This window comes from Ceratotherium simum, chromosome 1 (genome assembly GCF_057802395.1).
Source record: "Ceratotherium simum simum isolate JZ-2026a chromosome 1, ASM5780239v1, whole genome shotgun sequence".
Taxonomy (NCBI): Eukaryota; Metazoa; Chordata; class Mammalia; order Perissodactyla; family Rhinocerotidae; genus Ceratotherium; species Ceratotherium simum.
This window is the reverse complement of record NC_141900.1, coordinates 83,865,661-83,885,495: the sequence shown is the minus strand read 5'-3', so window position 1 is coordinate 83,885,495 and position 19,835 is coordinate 83,865,661.

The window sequence follows — 19,835 nt, the reverse complement described above, 5'->3', positions numbered from 1 at the left end:
GCTCAGATACACTTCCCACGCAGTGGTACTTGGGGCCGTGTGACTCTGGGGCCACATTTGCATCATGCATCATGACTGGCATGCACATAATGGGCTATTAAGGGAACGAGGGATGTGCAGAGTACATTGCTAACTTTTTGTGTTTTGTATCACAGAGGGCAACCACTGTGTTCCCCTTCAAAATGTTGCTTGATGTTATTGCCAGAGGAATCCTGTGTTAGATGGAACTATTCATGGGAGCTGATGTGACATTTCATTCAACAAATATTTTAATACCTACTATGTGTTAGGGCCTTGTTCTCAGAGATTACAGTGCTGGATGAGTCAGACCTGATTGCTGCCCTTGTAGGATTTCCAGTCAAGCTCACTGTTTTTGCATTTCTCATGTCCTTTTAGTCTCCTATCTCTAGGCTACAGGAATTCAGCCTAAGCCCACAGTGTGAGATGCCTCAAACCGAGAATCCATGAAAATGCTGAGAGAGAGCCTGGATCTGTCACATCAACAACTTCCCTTGTGTGTTCTGGAGATGCTGGAGTTCAGCTGAGGTGTCCATGGCATGCTGGGGGGAAGGACACATATTTGAGGGAAGAAGTACATGCATGTGTATGTTTGTGTGGTCATGCACAGAGGAATAGACCTGGACAGAGAAGCTCACCAGGTACAGATGTTTGGGAGCAATGCAGGTGGGGTGAAGAACTCCATTTAGCTATGCAGAACATAGATCAAGAGATTATGATTCTGGGCACTAATCTGAATTTACTGCCATGTGGCAAGAGATTCATTCATGCCAGCTCTAAGCCTGGAATTCCTGCCATCCCCCACATTGGTCTGGGTAACGTTTCCTTGTCCTTCTGTTCTCAGATTATTTCCAGGAAGCCTTCTCTGATCTCCATCTCCTCCTCCCAGAGAAACCTAAGTTAGGTTTCTCTGCTGTGTGTTCTCTCAAATAAAAACAAATCCAGACTTAGATAAGGAGAGATTTATTCAGAAGAAAGACTATTGCAATAGAGAGAATACTCCGATATCAGAAATCCATAAGCATTGCAAAATCAAAGAGAAAAAGGCTTTTCTTTTATACAGTAGGGAGAAGTAAGCAAAAGCTTAACACAAACTTTTAAAGGGAGGTTTGAGCAAGCAAAGGAGGAACAACCAGTAGGGTCTGAGAGGAAAGTGTCCTGCTGTGGTCAGCCAATTTCCAGGGGCAGCTAGTAAGGGGACATGTTCCATTTTTCAGTGCTTGTGCAAATTTGGGGGCAGAGTTCAAGGGCATGTAGGAAGGAGAGAAGTTTGACTAAAGTTCTGTCAAGACAAAGCAGAGGATGAGAAGTGGGCAACTGTGAACACTTAGTAAGTTTCTATGGTATCATGCAGATATCTTACCCCTTTGTATTTTATTTTATTTTTTTAAAATTATTTTATTGAGGTCATATTGGTTTATAACATTGTGTAATTTCAGGTGTACATTGTTACGTATCAGTTTCTGTACAAACTGCATCATGCTCGCCACCAATAGTCTAGTTTTTATCCGTCACCATATATATATGCCCGTTTACCCCTTTCACCCAGCGAGCACTCCTTTCCCCTCTGGTAACCACTAATCTCTTCTCTTTATTCTTATGTTTGTTTATCTTCCACACATGAGTGAAATCATATGGTGTTTGTCTTTCTCTGTCTATCTTATTTTGCTTAACATAATACCCTCAAGGTCCGTCCATGTTGTTGCAAATGCGATGATTTTGTCTTTTTTTATTGCTAAGTAGTATTCCATATATATATACTACATCTTCTTTATCCATTCATCAGTTGATGGGCTCTTGGGTTGCTTCCACATCTTCGCTATTGTGAATAATGCTGCAATGAACATAGGGGTACATAGCTCTCTTGGTATTGTTGATTTCATGTTCTTTGGATAAATACCGAACACAGTGATATCTGGATTGTATGGTATTTCTATTTTTAATTTTTTGGGAAATATCCAACTGTTTTCCATAGTGGCTGCACCAGTTAGCATTCCAACCAGCGGTGTATGAGGGTTCCCTTTTCTCCACATCCTCTCCAACATTTGTTGTTTTTTTTTTTTAAAGATGCTTTTTTTTTTTTTTTGAGGAAGATCAGCCCTGAGCTAACATCCATGCTAATCCTCCTCTTTTTGCTGAGGAAGACTGGCTCTGAGCTAACATCTATTGCCAATCCTCCTCCTTTTTTTTTCCCCAAAGCCCCAGTAGATAGTTGTATGTCGTAGTTGCACATCTTTCTAGTTGCTGTATGTGGGACTCGGCCTCAGCATGGCCGGAGAAGCAGTGCATCAGTGCGCGCCCGGGATCCGAACCCGGGCCGCCAGTAGCAGAGCGCGCGCACTTAACCGCTAAGCCACTGGGCCGGCCCAACATTTGTTATTTTTTGTCTTGTTATTATAGCCATTCTGACGGGTGTAAGGTGATATCTCATTGTAGTTTTGATTTGCATTTCCCTAATGATTAGTGATGTTGAACCTCTTTTCATGTGCCTGTTGGCCATCTGTATATCTTCTTTGGGAAAATGTCTGTTCATATCCTCTGCCCATTTTTTGATCAAGTTGTTTGTTTTTTTGTTGTTGAGTTGTATGAGTTCTTTAAATATTTTGGAAATTAACCCCTTGTCAGATATATGATTTGCAAATATTTTCTCCCAGTTGGTGGGTTGTCTTTTTGTTTTGTTCATGGTTTCCTTTGCCTTGCAGAAGCTTTTTAGTCTGATGTAGTCCCATTTGTTAATTTTTTCTTTTGTTTCCCTTGCCTGAGTAGACATGGTATTCAAAAAGATGTTGCTAAGACTGATGTCAAAGAGTGTATTGCCTATATTTTCTTCTGGAGTTTTATGGTTTCAGGTCTTACATTCAAGTCTTTAATCCATTTTGAATTAGTTTTTGTGTCTGGTATAAGATAATGGTCTACTTTCATTTTTTTGCATGTGGCTGTCCAGTTTTCCCAGCACCATTTATTTTATTTATTTATTTATTATTTTTTTTGAGGAGATCAGCCCTGTGCTAACATCTGCTGATCCTCCTCTTTTTTTTTGCTGAGGAAGACTGGCCCTGGGCTAACATCCGTACCCATCTTCCTCCGCTTTATATGGGATGCCGCCACAGTATGTCTTGCCAACCAGTGCATCGGTGCGCGCCCGGGATCTGAACCGGCGAACCCCGGGCCGCCACAGCGGAGCACGTGCACTTTGCTTGAGCCACAAGGCCGGCCCCCATAGCACCATTTATTGAAGAGACTTTCTTTTCTCTGTTGTATGTTCTTGGTTCATTTGTTGAAGATTGGCTGTCCATAGGTGTGGTTTTATTTCTGGGCTTTCAATTCTGTTCCATTGATCTGTGTGTCTGTTTTTGTGCCAGTACCATGCTGTTTTGATTACTATAGCTTTGTAGTATATTTTGAAGTCAGGGATTGTGATGCCTCCAGCTTTGTTCTTTTTTCTCAGGACTGCTGTGGCTATTCGGGGTCTTTTGTTGTTCCATATAAATTTTAGTCTTCCTTGGTCTATCTCTGTGAAGAATGTCCTTGGGATTCTGATTGGGATTACATTGAATCTGTAGATTGCTTATGGTATATGGACATTTTAACTGTGTTTATTTTTCCAATCCATGAACATAGAATATCTTTTCATTTCTTTATGTCTTCTTCAATTTCGTTCAATAATGTCTTATGGTTTTCAGTGTATAGGTCTTTCACTTCCGGGGTTTATTCCTACATATTTTATTCTTTTTGTTGTGATCATAAATGGGATCGTATTCTTGACTTCTCTTTCTGCTAGTTCATTATTAGTGTTTAAAAATGCAGCTGATTTTTGTAAGTTGATTTTGTACCCTGCAACTTTGCTGTAGTTGTTGATTATTTCTAACAGTTCTCTGGTGGATTCTTTAGGGTTTTCTATATACAGAATCATGTCGTCTGCAAACAGTGAGGGTTTTACTTCTTCCTTTGCAATTTGGATACCTTTTATATCTTTTCCTTGCCTAATTGCTCTGACCAAAACCTCCAAGTACTATATTGAATAGGAATGGCAAGAGTGGGCACCCTTGTCTTGTTCCTGTTCTCAGAGGGATGGCTTTCAGTTTTTCACTGTTAGGTGTGTTGTTGGCTGTGGGTTTGTCATATGTGGCCTTTATTATGTTGAGGTATTTTCCTTCTATACCCATTTTATTGAGAGTTTTTATCATAAATGGATTTGGTTCTTATCAAGTCTTCCTCTGCATCTATTGAGATGATCATGTGATTTTTATTCCTCATTTTGTTAACATGGTTTATCACATTGATTGATTTGCAGACGTTGAACCATACCTGCATCACTGGTATAAACCCCACTTGATCATGGTGTATGATCCTTTTAATGTATCACTGTATTTGATTTGCTAATATTTGGTTGAGGTTTTTCGCATCTATGTCTGTCAGTGATATAGACCTATAATTTTCCTTCTTTGTGTTGTCCTTATCTGGTTCGGGTATCAGGGTAATATTGGCCTCATAGAATGAGTTAGGAAGTGTTCTATCTTCTTCAAATTTTGGAATAGTTTGAGAAAGATAGATATTGAATCTTCTTAGAATGTTTGGTAGAATTCTCCAGAGAAGTCATCTGGTCCTGGACTTTTGTTTTTTTGGAGATTTTTGATTACTGTTTCAATCTCTTTACTTGTGATTGGTCTATTCAGATTCTCTATTTCTTCTTGATTCAGATTTAGGAGGTTGTATGAGTCTAAGAATTTATCTATTTCTTCTAGGTTATGCAATTTGTTGGCATATAGTTTTTCATAGTATTCTCTCTTAATCCTTTGTATTTCTGTGGTATCCATTGTAATTTCTCCTCTTTCATTTTAATTTTATTTATTTGAGCCTTCTCTCTTTTTTTCTTAGTGAGTTTGGCAAAGGGTTTGTCAATTTCGTTTATCTTCTCAAAGAACCAGCTCTTAGTTTCATTGATCCTTTCTATTGATTTTTTAGTCTCTATTTCATTCATTTCTGCTCTAATTTTTATTATTTCCCTCCTTCTGCTGACTTTGAACTTTGTTTGTTCTTCGTCTTCTAGTTCTGTTACATATAGTTTAAGATTACTCATTTGAGATTTTTCTTGTTTGTTGAGATAGCCCTGTATTGCTATAAATTTCCCTCTTGGTACTGCTTTTGCTGCATCCCATGAGAGTTGGTATGTTGTATTTTCATTTTCATTTGTTTCCAGGTATTTTTTGATTTCTCCTTTGATCAGCAGGTTGTTCAGTAGCATGTTGTTTAGTCTTCTTATGTTTGTTACTTTCCCAGCCTCTTTCTTGTAGTTTATTTCTATTTTCATAGCATTGTGATCAGAAAAAATGCTTGATATGATTTCAATCTTCTTAAATTTATTGAGGCTTGCCTTGTTTCCCAACATATGGTCTATCTTTGAGAATGTTCCATGTGCACTTTAGAAGAATGTATATTCTGCTATTTTTGGACAGAATGTTCTCTATATATCTATTCAGTCCATCCGGTCTAGTATTTCATTTAAGGCCACTGTTACCTTGTTGACTTTCTGTCTGGGTGATCTATCCATTGATGTAAGTGGGGTGTTGAGGTCCTCTACTCTTATTGCGTTGCTTTCAATTTCTCCCTTTAGGTTTGTTAGTAGTTGCTTTATATACTCTGGTGCTCTTGTGTTAGGTGCATATATATTCAAAAGTGTTAAGTCCTCTTGGTGGAGTGTCCCTTTTATCATTATATACTGCCCCTCTTTGTCTCTCTTTGTCTTTTTTATCTTGAAGTCTACTTTGTCTAAGTATGGCAACACCTGCTTTCTTTTGCTTGCCATTTTCTCGGAGTATCATCTTCCATCCATTCACTCTGAGCCTATGTTTGTCTTTAGAGCTGAGATGTATTTCCTGGAAGCAGCATACTGTTGGGTCTTGTTTTTTAATCCATCCAGCCACTCTGTGTTTTGATTAGAGAATTCAATCTATTTACATTTAGAGTGATTATTGATATATGAGGGCTTACTACTGCCATTTTTCCAGTTGTTCTATATTTCCATTGTTTCTTTTCCATTGTATTTCTGACTGCCATTTCAGTCTGGTGGTTTTCTGTGATGGTTTCATCAGTTTTTTTTAATTTATGATTTATGTCACTGCTCTGATTTTTTGTTTATTGGTTACCATGAGGTCTGTATAAAAGATCTCATAGATGAGATAGTCCATTTTCTGATAGCCTCTTATCTCCATTAGCCTAAATAGGTTCCATCCCTTTCCTCTTCCCCTTCTGAGTTATTGTTGTCATAAATTGTTCTTTTTTGTGTTGTGAGTTTGTGACTCAATTGAAGTATTTATATTTATTTTTGACACTTTCCTTCCTTTTATTTTTTATGTTATAATTAAGTGTTTGCTAACCTGTTCTGATAGAGAGTTGCAATTTTCTGATTTTCTCTATTTATTTCCTTGCTCAATGCTTTGTAAACCTTTGTCTTTTTGTTTCAGGTAAGAGGGCTTCCTTCATCATTTCTCGTAAGGTAAATCTAGTGGGGATGAACTCTCTCAGCTTTTGTTTATGTGGGAAAGCTTTTATTTCTCCATCATATCTGAAAGATAGTTTTCCTGGATAGAGTGTTTTTGGCTGAATGTTTTTGTCTTTCAGTATTTTGAATATATCATTCTATTTTCTCCTAGCCTGTAAGGTTTCTCCTGAGAAATCTGCTGAAAGTCTGATGGGGATTCCTTTGTAGGTTATTTTCTTCTGCGTTGCTGCCCTTAATATTTTTTTTCTTTGTCATGACTTTTGCCGGTTTTACTATTATATGCCTTGGAGAAGGTCTTTTTGCGTTGATGTAGTTAGGAATTCTATTGGCTTCATGTACTTGTAAGTCCAGTTCCTTCCCCAGGTTTGGGAAGTTCTCAGCTATTATTTCTTTGAACAAGCTTTCTGCTCCTTTCTTCCTCTCTTCTCCCTCTTGAATACCTATAATCCTTATGTTGCTTTTCTTTATTGAGTCGGATATTTCTCAAAGAATTTCTTCATTTTTTAAAAAATCTTAGTTCTCTCTTCTCCTCCACCTGAAGCATTTCTATATTTCTATCCTCTAAATCACTAATTCTGTCCTGAATAACATCAGCTGTATTTTTTATAGATTTTAGATTATTTTTTCTCATTAATTGTGTTCTTCATATCCAGAGTTTGTTTTTTTTCTAGAGTTTTAATCTCTTTAGTGAAATATTTCTTCTGCTCATTAACTTTATTCCTGAGCTCATTGAACTGTCTTTCTGAGTTTTCTTGTAACTTGTTGAGTTTCTTTTTTGAATTCTCTGTCATTTAGATTACAAATTTCTGTGACTTCAAGATTGGTTTCTGGAGACTTGTCATTTTCCTTCACTCTGAAGTGTTAATGTAGTTCTTCATGGTGTTTGATGAATTTATCCTTGGCTGGGCTCCTTCACAGGGGCTGAGCCTTGGCCACTCAGTGGGGAGTGTTCCTATCAGTGGGGCTGCCATGTCATGGTGGGTGCTCCTGCCAGCTGGACTAGTGCTCCAAAAGTGTTCACAAGCAGGCCAGGCTGCCCCCGCCTCCTCTTACAGTTGCGCCGGCTGCTGTGTGAGTGCCACCTAGACTGCTGCCACTGGGGAGGGGGAGGGGTTGCTCACCTAGTTCCACTGCTTCCCAGCGGTCCAGTCCGCCCACCTTCAGATGTAGGGCTGCATTGATCTTTCAGGCATCCTATTGTGCTGTCTAGGGAATCCTCTCTTGGTTAATGAGTGTCTGTTTGGTTGTAACTTAGAGGGGAGAGACAAAACGAACAATTCACTCTGCCATGATGCTGACGTCACTCCTAACCACTTTATATTTTAATTACTTCTCTCTCTTCTTTCAGAAGTGGAGAGTATACCTTATTTATCCTTGTGATATTGTGGTTTACAGGAAATACATATTTGGTCATTCAGATGGCCAAAATGTATTTCTCATAAATATTTGGTCTTAGTCCACAGTTACTGGCTCACAACTCTTAAAACCCTTGGAATTTCTTAAGTGGTGAGAGCAATAAATGTATCTTTTGTTATGTTAATAAGGTGACTTTTGGGAAGCACCTAAGGATGGGGGCTGGTCGCCAGTGGAGCCAACCATGTGATTAGAGGGCTGGAATTTCAGTCCCACCCCCCAACCTCCAGGGAGGGGAGATGGGTTGGAGGTTGAATCAATCATTAATGGCCAATGAGTTAATCAGTTATTCCTATGTAATGAAGCCTCCATAAAAACCCAAAAGGATGGGGTTTGGAGAGCTTCTGGGTTGGTGAAGGTGTGGAGGTCTGGGGAGAGTGGCACTCCTGAAGTGGGCATGGAAGCTCCATGCCCCTTCCCACATACCTTGCATCTCTTCCATCTGGTGTTTCCTAAGTTACATTGTTTTAATATAAACTGGTGATCTAGTAAGTAAAATGTTTCTCTGAGTTCTGTGAGCTGCTCCAGCAAATTAATCAAACCCAAGGTGGGGGTCGTTGGAACCCCCAATCTATAACCAGTTGGTCAGAAGCACAGGTGATAATCTGGGTTTGCAACTGACATCTGAAGTGTTGGCAGCAGTTGGGGGGGCAGTCTTGTAGGACTGAGCCCTCAACCTGTGGAGTCTGATGCTATTTCTGGGTATATAGTATCAGAATTGATTTGAATTGTAGGACACTGAGCTGGTGTCCCAACAATTGCTTGTTGGTGTGGGGAATCTCCCACCCCATTGGAATTGGTACCATAACCCATTTAATTCTTGTAGGGTACTGTAGTTGCAAGATCTAGAAGATGGTCTAAAAATACTTGTTGAATGAGTGAATAAATGAACACATGGCAGGTGAGTGCATCCTGGCACTCAGGAAGCAGGTAGTTTGGAAGAGGAGGTAGATAGATGGACAGGCTAGTAGTCTACATGAAAGTGTTCTGTGGAGGGGGTGGGACTCTGCCTAGGGTCAGAATTCAGTGTCACAGTCTACTTGGTGGCACTTGAGAGACATGGGGTCTAGGGGCATGGCTGGATCTGCAATAGGAAGTTACATGGGAAGGAGGGAGAAACAGGAAACCAGAGTTCTGAGCCAGGTTTAAATTGGAAAACAGAAGCGGTAGCTTAAGTAGATGACAGCAAGTTTGATGCCCAGATTGCTAAACTTGATTCTGAGAACCAGAACCAGATGGTGGATCTACGTTTCTGGTGGGGCAAAGCTGAGTGAAGGGCCAGAGCTCTGCTAGGTCTGACAAATAGGGTGGATGCGTATTCAGAAAGTAGGTACATATGCTGAATGTTTTACTCCTCTTTCAACTGGCTTTGAGTGTTCCAGGTATAAAAGCATGTGATGTGATTCATGACTACAAGATGTCCTAAAGGTATAGGGCTTCTGATATTTAGACTCATGACTCTAGGCCATGGGGAGCTTGTTTATGTATGACTCATTCAACAAATGATTGGAGCCCATATTAAGTTCCAAGAACTGTGCTAATCGCTGGGAATTCGCGGATCTGTTCTCTGGCCCATGGGGCTTAGATTCTAATGAGGACATTGATTTAAAAAGAAAACAAGTAGGGAAGCTAATAATTATAAATTCAAACTAGTAATTATAAATTGTGTTTTTTAAGAAAGAAACAAATGCATGTTTATGGTTTATTTGAGAGATATCTTGGAAGCCAGTGTGGCTAGAACCCAGCAAGGGAGAGGGTGGCAGCACATGAGATGAAAAGCAGTCAAAGGCACGACTGACTAGTTTCATAGGTCATGGTAGGAAGTGTGGATTTTAGTCTAAAGCAATGGAAAGCCTTTGAAGGTGTTTGATTTGGAGTGTGGCATGGTACTATTGAGATTTTAGGGGGATCATGTGCAGAAACTGGATGGTAGGGGCAAGATGGAAGCAGAAGATGAGTTGGAAGTTTTTCACAGGCAAGGCCTGGAGTTGGCTTGGACTACAGTGGGGGCAAAGGCCGGGAGGTGTGTGAGCTGGTGTACGCACAAGGAGAATGAAAGCCCCAGGCATGCTGGAATGGAGTAATTTGACCCTACGGGGATCTAAGCCATGGAAACAAAATTCCTTTAAGACATGTTGGTCAATAGCAGGTATGTCCTGGAGCCCTGAATTGGGGTGAGTGTGTCCCAAATGAAGTGCAGCTCCCCTTGAAGGATGATTCAGGGGCGGGAAATCAAGTGAATTATTTTCTGGCAAAATTTCACTCCAACTAATACTTCAATGAAAAAGAGATAAAAAGGTAAGTATCCCCCAGGTTGTTGTAACTTTTTTTTTTTTAACAAAATCTATTTAGAGATCTTTATTGCTATTTTTCCTGGGTTCTAGAAAGACCTGAAATTTAGAGTGTTCTTGTTAATAGTTCTAAACATTGTCCTTTTAACTCATGTTCCTTGCTGCTTTCTTACTCTCTTGTGTTACTGATTCATTTTAAGACTCATTAATCAGTATGCAGTTTTCTGAACATTTTTGTACTCTCATAGTACAATGGTGATTCTGCAAACACTTCTGGGTCCACATAGCCAAGGGTCATAGAAATGAGTGACTTGACACTTTTGTCTCTAAAAATTAGGTTTGGTACATCTTTCATTTAAAGTATGTAAAATTATAATTTGACCTAACTACTTTTGATTTGTAAATTCCAACATGCACCATGTTCTGTTAAAGGTGAATGTTTGCTTACCAAAGTCTCAATAAGCTTCAGTGGAAGATGGAGGCTCTCTTGGGTGTGTCTCTCTCTCTCTCTCTCTTATTGTCCCCAAATCCAAGATTCTCCTTAGATAATCCATTGAAAGGAGTGGGAACTAAAATTTATTAGTGCTTACTTTACTTGTACCATCTAATTGAGCTTTCACTACGCCATGAGGCATGTATTATCCTTATTTTAGAGATGGGGAAACCAATCCTCAAAAACAGTAGGTATGTGCCCAAGATAACCAGATTAGTAAGTGGTAGCATGGGATACAAACCCAGGGTTCTCTGACTCCAAAGTTCATGTTTGTCTTACTAACTCTTGCTATTTCTCTTTTGAGGTTGCAGACTTTTGTTTCTGCAGTCACGTTTCCCATCCTTGCCTTGCCAAGCTGCAAGGGGGACAAAGAGAAAATGCTCTTTAAACAGCCAGTTTCTTGCCTTTTCTTCCCTCTCCTCTCACTCACTATGCTCTGTGCCACATCTTATGATCTGAACATTTTCTAATGTGCCCTGTGGACTCTCTTCCAACTTCTGGAAATACTGCATCCCCAGGGTCTGCCTGGTACTATTTTTATTCTTTAAGATCCAGCATTAATGTTGCCTCCTTAGTGAAGCCTTCCTGGATTCCCTTGAGTGATGTTAGTGGAGCTCTTTTCTGTGATTGCAGCGCTTAGCACACACCTGTAGTGAATAAAGCATTTATTTCCCTGTCTTAGTTAGAACTCAAACTTAAGCCAACAAGGGGATTGGAGGTTCAGAAAGTTAAAAAGTCTAAGAGTACATCTGACATCAGGTAGGCTTAGCTCTATGTTTTATTTTATTTTATTTTATTTTTTTTAATTTTTTGTTTATTGCAGTAACATTGGTTTATAACATTGTAAAAATTTCAGGTGTACATCATTGTACTTCTATTTCTGCATAGATTACATCATGTTCACCACCAAAATACTAATTACAACCCATCACCACACACATGTACCCAATTATCCCTTTCACCCTCCTCCCTCCCACCTTCCCCTCTGGTAACCACCAATCCAATCTCTGTCCCTATGTGTTTGTTTATTGTTGTTATTATCTACTACTTAATGAAGGAAATCATACGGTATTTGACCTTCTCCCTCTGACTTATTTCACTTTGCATCATGCCCTCAATGTCCATCCATGTTGTCACAAATGGCTGGATTTCATCGTTTCTTATGGCTGAGTAGTATTCCATTGTGTATATATACCACAGCTTTTTTATCCATTTGTCCCTTGATGGGCACTTAGGTTGCTTCCAAGTCTTGGCTATCGTGAATAAGGCTGCAATGAACACAGGGGTGCATGTACCTTTGCAAATTGGTGTTTTCAAGTTCTTTGGATAAATACCCAACAGTGGAATAGCTGGATCATATGGTAGTTCTATCGTTGAATTTTTGAGGAATCTCCATACTGTTTTCCATAGTGGCTGCACCAGTTTGCACTCCCACCAGCAGTGTATGAGAGTTCCCTTCTCTCCACAACCTCTCCAACACATGTTGTTTCCTGTCTTGTTAATTATAGCCATTCTGACAGGCGTGAGGTGATATCTCATTGTAGTTTTGATTTGCATTTCCCTGATAGTTAGTGATTTTGAACATCTTTTCATGTGTCTGTTGGCCATCTGTATATCTTCTTTGGAGAAATGTCTGTTCAGGTCTTTTGCCCATTTTTAATTGGGTTGGTAGTTTTTTTGTTGTTGAGATGCATGAGTTCTTTATATATTTTGGAGATTAAGCCCTTATCAGATGTATGGTTTGCAAATATCTTCTCCCAATTGTTAGGTTGTCTTTTCGTTTTGTTGATGGTTTCCTTTGCTGTGCAGAAGCTTTTTAGTTTGATGTAGTCCCATTTGTTTATTTTTTCTATTGTTTCTCTTGCCCGGTCAGATGTGGTGTTTGAAAAGATGTTGCTAAGACTGATGTCGAAGAGCGTACTGCCTATGTTTTCTTCTAGAACTTTCACAGTTTCAGGTCTTACATTCAAGTCTTTAATCCATTTGGAGTTAATTTTTGTGTATGGTGTAAGGTAAGGGTCTACTTTCATTTTTTTGCATATGGCTATCCAGTTTTCCCAACACCATTTGTTGAAGAGACTTTCTTTTCCCCATTGTATGTTCTTGGCTCCTTTGTCAAAGATTAGCTGTCCATAGATGTGTGGGTTTATTTCTGGGCTTTCGATTCTATTCCATTGATCTGTGTGTCTGTTTTTGTGCCAGTGCCATGCTGTTTTGGTTACTATAGCTTTGTAGTATATTTTGAAATCAGGAGTGTGATACCTCCAGCTTTGTTCTTTTTCTCAGGATTCCTTTAGCTATTCGGGGTCTTTTGTTGTTCCATATAAATTTTAGGATTCTTTGTTCTATTTCTGTGAAAAATGTTGTTGGAACTTTGATAGGGATTGCATTGAATCTATAGATGGCTTTAGGAAGTATGGACATCTTAACTATGTTAATTCTTCCAATCCAAGAGCACGGAATATCTTTCCATTTCTTTGTGTCTTCTTCAATTTCTTTCAGAAATGTTTTATAGTTTTCGGTGTACAGATCTTTCACCTCTTTGGTTAAGTTTATTCCTAGGTATTTTATTCTTTTGTTGCAATTGTAAATGGGATGGTATTCTTAATTTCTCTTTCTGCTACTTCGTTGTTAGTGTACAGAAATGCAACTGATTTTTGTATGTTGATTTTGTATCCTGCAACTTTCCCATATTCGTTTATTACTTCTAAAAGTTTTCTGGTGGATTCTTTAGGGTTTTCTATATATAAAATCATGTCATCTGCAAATAGTGACAGTTTCACTTCTTCCTTTCCAATTTGGATCCCTTTTATTTCTTTCTCTTGCCTGATTGCTCTGGCTAGGACTTCCAGTACTATGTTAAATAGGAGTGGTGACAGTGGGCATCCTTGTCTGGTTCCTGTTCTTAGAGGGATAGCTTTCAGTTTTTCACCATTGAGGATGATATTAGCTGTGGGTTTCTCATATATGGTCTTTATTATGTTGAGGTACTTTCCTTCTATACCCATTTTATTCAGAGTTTTAATCATAAATGGATGCTGGATCTTGTCAAATGCTTTCTCTGCATCTATTGAGATGATCATGTGATTTTTGTTCTTCATTTTATTAATGTGGTGTATTACGTTGATTGATTTGCGAATGTTAAACCATCCCTGCATACCTGGAATAAATCCCACTTGATCATGGTGTATAATCTTTTAACGTATTGTTGTATGCGATTTGCTAGTATTTTGTTGAGGATTTTCGCATCGATGTTCATCAGTGATATTGGCCTGTAATTTTCTTTTTTGTGTTGTCCTTGTCTGGTTTTGGTATCAGGGTAATGTCAGCTTCGTAGAATGAGTTAGGAGCTTCCCCCTCCTCAATTGTTTGGAAGAGTTTGAGAAGGATAGGTATTAAGTCTTCTTTGAATGTTTGGTAGAATTCACCAGGGAAGCCGTCTGGTCCTGGACTTTTATTTTTGGGGAGGTTTTTGATTACTGTTTCGATCTCCTTACTGGTGATTGGTCTATTCAAATTCTCTACTTCTTCTTGATCCAGTTTTGGAAGGTTGTATGATTCTAAGAATTTATCCATTTCTTCCAGATTGTCGAATTGGTTGGCATATAGTTTTTCATAGTATTCTCTTATAATCTTTTGTATTTCTGAGGTGTCTGTTGTAACCTCTCCTCTTTCATTTCTGATTTTACTTATTTGTGCCTTCTCTCTTTTTTCTTGGTGAGTCTAGCTAAAGGTTTGTCAATTTTGTTGATCTTTTCAAAGAACCAGCTCTTGGTTTTATTAATTTTTCTATTGTTTTTTGGTCTCTATTTCATTTATTTCTGCTCTGATTTTTATTATTTCCCTTCTTCTACTGATTTTGGGCTTTGTTTGTTCTTCTTTTTCCAGTTCCTTTAGGTGCATTGTTAGATTGTTTATTTGAGATTTTTCTTGTGTGTTGAGATAGGCCTGTATTGCTATAAACTTCCCTCTTAGAACCGCTTTTGCTGTATCCCATAAATTCTGGCATGTCGTATTTTCATTTTCATTTGTCTCCAGGTATTTTTTGATTTCTTCTTTGATTTCTTCATTAACCCAGTCGTTGTTCAGTAGCATTTTGTTTAATCTCCATGTATTTGTGGCTTTTCTGATTTTCTTCCTATAGTTGATTTCTAGTTTCATACCTTTGTGGTCAGAAAAAATGCTTGGTATTATTTCAATCTTCTTAAATTTATGGAGACTTGTTTTGTGGCCTAATATGTGATCAATCCTGGAGAATGTTCCATGTGCATTTGAAAAGAACGTGTATTCTTCGGTTTTTGGATGGAATGCTCTGTATATATCTACTAGGTCCATCTGTTCTAGTGTGTCGTTTAAGGCCAATGTTTCCTTATTGATCTTCTGTTTGGATGATCTATCCGTTGGTGTAAGTGGAGTGTTAAAGTCCCCTACTATTATTGTGTTACTGTCTATTTCTGTTTTTATGTCTGTTAATAATTGCTTTATATATTTAGGTGCACCTACATTGGGTGCATAGATATTTACAAGTGTTATATCCTCTTGTTGGATTGTTCCCTTGATCATTATGTAATGCCCTTCTTTGTCTCGTTTTACAGTTTTTGTTTTAAAGTCTATTTTGTCTGATATGAGTACTGCTACCCCAGCTTTCTTTTCATTGCCATTTGCGTGGAGTATCTTTTTCCATCCCTTCACTTTCAGTTTGTGAGTGTCTTTAGGTCTGAAGTGTGTCTCTTGTATGCAGCATATATATGGGTCTTGTTTTTATCCAGTCAGCCACCCTATGCCTTTTAATTGGAGCATTTAGTCCATTGACGTTTAAAGTAGCTATTGATAAGTATGTACTTACTGCCATTTTTTAACTTTTTTTTTTTTTTTTCCTCAGTGTTTTAGTAGTCCTTCTCTGTTCCTTACTTCTTCTATACAGAATTGATGGTCACTTTAGTTTGACCTCTGTCTGAAAGCTGTACTCTTTAACTACCCTCCTCCCTCCTTTTATGTTTTTGATATCATATCTAACCTCTTTTTGTGCATTTGTATCCATTTCGTTCTAATCGTGGAAATAGATAATTTTTCCTATTTGTGGTCTTCTCTTTTCCCCTTAAATCAGTCCCTTTAACATTTCTTGTAACACTGGTTTCTTGGTGACAAACTCCTTTAATTTTTGCTTGTCTGGGAAAATTTTGATCTCTCCTTCCATTTTGAACGATAACCTTGCTGGGTAGAGTATTCTTGGCTGTAAGTTTTTCCTTTTAGCACTTTAAATATATCATGCCATTCTCTTCTAGCCTGTAAGGTTTCTGCTGAGAAGTCAGCTGATAGCCTTATGGGGTTTCCTTTGTATGTAACTTGACATTCTCTTGCGGCTTTTAGGATTCTCTCTTTATCTTTAATTCTGGACATTTTGATTATGATGTGTCTTGGTGTGGGCCTCTTTGGGTTTATCTTGTTTGGGGCTCTCTGTGCCTCCTGTACCTGGATGTCTGTTTCCTTCCTTAGGTTAGGGAAGTTTTCATCTATTATTTCTTGAAATAGATTCTCTGCCCCCTTGTCTCGCTCTTCTCCTTCCGGGACACCTATAACACGGATGTTAGTGCGCTTGATGTTGTCCCAGAGGTCCCTTAGACTGTCCTCACTCTTTTTAATTCTTTTCTCTTTTACCTGTTCACCTTGGGTAATTTCTTCTAGTCTTTCTTCCAGCTCACAGATCCGTTCTTCTGTATCCTCTACTCTGCTTTTGAGTCCCTCTAATGAGTTTTTCATTTCCAGTATTGTATTCTTCATTTCTGATTGGTTCTTTTATATCTTCCATTTCTTTGTTGACATTCTCACTGAGTCCATCTATTCTTCTCCCCAGATCAGTGAGCATCCTTAACACTCTTAGTTTGAACTCTCTGTCGGGTAGGTTGCTCATTTCTGTTTCACTAAGTTCCTTTTCTGGGGTTTTGTCCTGTTCCCTTACTTGGAATGTATTCTTTTGCCTCTTCATTTTGCCTCTTTCCCTGTGCTTGTGGCGACCTATTATGTAGGTCAGCGTCGTCTCCTGCTCTTGGATAGGTGACCTTATGTAAGTGATGGCTTAGGAGGCTTCCAGTGTGCTTCCCTCAGTTCTCAATGTTCCAGGGGTGACCCCTATGTGGGCTATGTGTATCCTTCTGCTGTGGCCTGTTTGCTCTCCCTGTAGGCGCCCAGGGAGGCTGAGTTATGCTCCTGGCCAGCTGTTGTAATGCTCAGCTGCTTGTAGTTGTTGTGGGCCCTTCAGTCTCTTTATCAGCTGTGGGGAGCCCCAGCACAGTTGGCTGCAAGTTCTAATACCACATTTGTGTTGCAGTATTTCTTTTAAGTGAGTAGGCCCCCACCGTGGCAGGTTGTTAGGCTCAGGGCCTTACAATTGCTGTAAGCCTCTAGCCTATTAGGTCTCTTGTCAGCTCTCTGAGGATTGCAGCTGGGTGGGACTGGCCTCAGGCACAGGAGCACCCAATTGTTTCAGGTTTTGGAAGGTGGAGCAAACCTCCTATGTGGGTCTTTGAGAAGTACAAGTCTTCTGTGGCTGAGAAGCCCTGCCGCCCACAGGTCCACACACACAGTCAACACAGTCCTGCCCCGTGTGAGCGCCCCGACCCCCCCAAGCGGACCCAGTCTCTCCACGGCGGGAGCCCCACACACTCCGCCACCGCCCCACACTCTCCACCCGCTCCCCGCGCACACCCTGCCCCGCTCAAGTCAGCCCAGTTGCCAGGCTGCAGAGAATCCAGTCACCAATCTATGCAGGCCCGCACGTTGCCTGAGGGCTTGTTGTTGGGTGGGGCTAGTCTCTAGGGTGGGCTGCCTGCCCTGGCTGAGCCGGATCAAATCGGCGCTCCAGCGGGTGGAGCAGACCCCGGGCCAGCAGGTCTCAGGGAGAACTCCAATGGCGTCCGTGTCAGCACGCTCACACCAGGCCACAACAATGGCGCCGCCAATGTCCCAGTCCCTGGGGAGGTCTCACCTCACCGAGATGCACTCAGGGCCTATTAGGTGAGTCTCTTGTCACCAAGCACTGTGCACCTTTCTTTCTGGTGATTTTAGGATGCTTTCTGGAACGGGTGAGTTTGTGCATGGGCCCTTTAAGAGCCAGTTTTAGTTTCTTTGTGAACCGGGTTTTCTGGGGTGCTACCCAATGCTTTAGTAGCAGGCAAAGTCAGATATTATGCTGCTGGTCTCAATTGTGCTGGGTCCACAAAATGCCCACAGCGGGGGCGCTCCCCGGCTCAGGGCCCCGCGCCTCCAGGGAGGCTGCGTACCTGTGAGCTGCTCCCGGCGGCCGTGAAGCTGGCGGCTTGTGAAGGTGGCGTTTTTCCTCTCCAGAAGGGAGTCTCTGCCTCTTCTACCCCAGTTAGGATTGTCCGTTGTTGCAGGAGTTCCTCTTATCCAGTTTTCAGTTCTGTCTCAGGGGTAATTTTTCCACGAGTAGTTGTAAATTGGCTGTGTCCACGGGAGGAGGTGAGTTCAGAGTCTGCCTACGCCGCCATCTTGACTCCGCCCTCAGCTCTATGTTTTAAAATGAAGTCCACAGAAATGCCTCCTGTTCCAGCTCTGGCCTCTGCTTTCTTGTGTGTTGGCTTTGTCCTCAGGTTTCTTCCACGTGGTGGGAAGATGGCCACTAGCAGCTCTGGGCTTGTCTCTGCCAGCTTAACAAATGTATTAGTTTCCCAGAGCTGCCTTAACAAATTACTACACACTGTGTAACTTACAACAACAGAAATTTATTCTCCCATAGTTGTGGAGCCAGAAGTCCAAAATCGAGGTGTTGGCAGGGTTGGCTCCTTCTGGAGGCTCTGAGGGATAATCTGTTCCATGCATCTTTCCTAACTTTTGGTGGCTGCCAGCAATTCTTGGCATTCCTTGGCTTGTGGCTGCATAACTCTAATCTCTGTCTCCATTGTCACATCACCTTCCTCTCTATGTGTTTGTATCTTCTCCTTTTCTGTCTCTTATAAGGACACTTGTCATTGGATTTAGGGCCCACTCTAATCCAGAATTATCTCATAGTGAGTTCTCTCCTTTAATTTTATCTGCAAAGACCCTTATTCCAAATAAGGTCAAATTTCGCGGTTTCAGATGGACATATCTTCTGGGAGGATACCATTCAACCCACTAAGACAATGTTGGTAGAAAGGGTGTGCTTAACTCCCATTATTTACAGCAGAGATCCAGGCTTGGCCTCACCATGATGAGTTACAGCCCATTGCTCAAGCAATCACTGTGGTCTAGGGAAGGTGCTGTTCACTTTGGCTGGGCTTGGGTCACATGCCCATCTGGAGCGAGGGAGAGGAAGGTGGGGTAAGCCCCACTTGAAACACAAGGTCAAAGTCACAGGGAGGGGTCATTCCTCAAAGCTAAATTGAGATGCTCTTCTAGAACAAGGAGAAAAAGCTGCTGGGCCAGGAAACCACACAGATGTCCACTGCACACACTGTGTGGTGTCAATCTGTCGACATCTCTGCCTCCCACCTAGACTGTGACTTTCTCAAGGGTAGCAGTAACCTGGTCTTATCCATCAGTGCCTGGGGCATGGTAGAGCTCTATCAACATATGTTAAATTAAATTACAGTAGCTAAAATTTCCCTGAAAAATAGGATTTAAATGTAACCATGAGTCATAATATTTGTTGAAAATAGGTTTGGCCTCCATCTAAATGAAAATAAGCAAAGCAGTTTCAGCAACAAGAAAAGGCTTCTGTTGGGGTATTCTCTTCTACTTTGAAATGCTCTGCATTCTGCCCTGCCCCTCTCAGCCCTAGTGTGTTGGGAACCAAAGGAATTAACCCAGGGGCTTCATGCTCATTGATGGGAGCCAGGTCTACCCACCCACCAGTTATCTGTGGCAAGATGTAGACTCTGCCTACCACCACCACCAATGGAGTCCAATCTCTGAAAATAACACAAATCACATAACAGCCAAAGAACTGCCCTAACAGGGCTTCTCAGCCACGGGCCAGTTCTGACCACTAGCTAACTGGACAACAATCAAAGGAGACCAGGTCATCAGGAAAGAACTAGAACATTTTGTTTGGCTGTCATAACATGGCTGAATCCTCTATTTTCAAAGAATATATTTTAGTTCTTTTAGTGGTTGCTAA